Below are 2046 nucleotides of genomic sequence, written 5' to 3'. Positions count from 1 at the left end.
ATGACTATATATTTATTTCTCATCATAGTCACGCTGGCGATGAACACATTTCTCCCAACGAGAGACCAATTTGTTGATACCGTCAGTGTAGAATGTTTTACTTGTTGATGGAACATTAACCTCACCTCTACTTGCATCGCTTCATCACTCTCAAAGTGAGGCCCTCGAAGGGGTCCTTTAAGTTTCGGAAACAGATGAAAATCGGATGGGGCCGAGTCGGGACAGCATGGAGGATGATAATTGACAGTGATCGCAAGGCATCGGATTGTTGGAGATGTCATGATCTGCCGTCGTCAGGCTGAAGGAGAGGGTGTTCCACGTGGGGACGAAATCTTTGAATTTCTGCTTTCCGTTTACTGAGGGTCTCGCCGTACACCGACATAGTTACGTCACACACCACACTGTACACGCTACAATTTGGAGCTCTCTAGCGACATAGGGCTGTAACCTTCATTAGCAAAACAGGAAAGTCGACCGAGTATTATGCGTGACACGTAATACCTCAGTCGATCTTGAGAACGAATAAAAAATTCGGAGGCGTGACTTTTCAACACACCAGCGTACATTTACCTTTTCCTGAATGTTTACACCATCATAAGGGAAATAGCCCGACGCAGGTCTATTTCTCCTATAGGCTTGTATGCTCAGGACAAGGATTGTAGAGCTGAGCGACCATTTGAGCGAGCTGAATGCTGGACATAGTCGAGGGCCGCTCCGTCTTAGCGCTGTTCCCGGAAACGTCGGCGAACACAAGCGTCCTTATTCACTGCCGCAGGGCGGCCATCTGGGACCCGCCTCGGTTGGTATCGCGCGCGATGCCTCTTCACGTGTCCTCTCTGTGTGCAATGCACAGCGAACTGCGTCTCTTGCACTCTGATTCTCGACGCAGGGGGCAACGAGGCCTGGCTTATGTCCACAGCCGAAAGAGTCAAGAAGGCTAACGTTTAATAGACATCGCTTTCAGTGGAGACTGGCAATTACTGCATGTGGACAACGAAGGTGAATGAAATTGTCGTGTGTAGAGTTACAAGGAAGCTACGGAATCTCATCTCAGTGAATGGAACTCCGTGCCTCAAAACTACAATTTCAGTGCCGCCTTGTTTGATACGAATACTACAGTTTTGGATGTAGGGCGCAAAGTAACTCTTATCACGTCTGGTGTTCAGACCAGATCAGGGACCTTCCAGACAGATGTTTGGTGTCTGATTTTCAGTCTCGCAGTTTTTCAACAGATAAAATTTGGTACCACACCGTCAGTAGAATAAGGATCTCTGCAATTCACTGTCGTGGTTGAAGCGACCGAGCACTGGACTGAAATTCCCACTAGGTGAACACTGACCTGATACCCCGCATCAGTTACACAATTAGCAAATATTTCGAAAACTATGGCCTATTTTCACATGAATAACACTACTCGTAGACAGTTGAAGTACACACATTCCCTTCCAGGGGTTTGTGGGGCGGCAACAGGATGAGCATACGGCAACCCCTTAAATTAACCCTGCCAAATCCGTTCATAACCATTCCGATCCTGCGCCGATGGGGGACAAAGGCAAAAGAAAAAGAAGATGCGTTTGTAAAAGGAATCTTTAATGTTAATTTAAAATATTGCTTCTTGCCTGTTTATTTGTTTGGCAGCGGCCATGCCGCAGTGGATACACCGGTTCCCGTCAGATCACCGAAGTAAAGCGCTGCCGGGCGTGGCTGCCACTTGGATGGGTGACCGTCTGGGCTGCCATGAACTGTTGTAATTTTTCGGGGTGCACTCAGCCTCGTGATACCAATTGAGGAGTTACTCGACCGAATAGTAGTGGCTCCAGTCAAAGAAAACGAACATAACGACCGGGAGAGCGGTGTGCTGACCACACGCCCCTCCTATCCGCATCCTACGCTCTGAGGACGACACGGCGGTCGGATGGTCCCGATGGGCCAATTTGGCCTGAAGACGGAGTGCTGTTAATTTGTTTAATATAATTATTTTACGATAAAAACCTTGTTTTGAACGACACATTTTTCAATGTGTTTATCTTCACGCTAACAATGTAT

At 47.6% G+C, this 2046-nt stretch overlaps 1 pseudogene; it reads left to right on the top strand.

The window, feature by feature from the left end:
• Positions 1–1633: 1633 nt before the first annotated feature.
• Positions 1634–1751, top strand: LOC126472319 (5S ribosomal RNA; annotated as a pseudogene).
• Positions 1752–2046: the final 295 nt, after the last annotated feature.

The sequence above is a fragment of the Schistocerca serialis genome, chromosome 3 (assembly GCF_023864345.2).
Source record: "Schistocerca serialis cubense isolate TAMUIC-IGC-003099 chromosome 3, iqSchSeri2.2, whole genome shotgun sequence".
Lineage (NCBI taxonomy): Eukaryota > Metazoa > Arthropoda > Insecta > Orthoptera > Acrididae > Schistocerca > Schistocerca serialis.
Note: the sequence above shows the minus strand (reverse complement) of the source record. Positions and strands in the feature narration are given on the sequence as shown.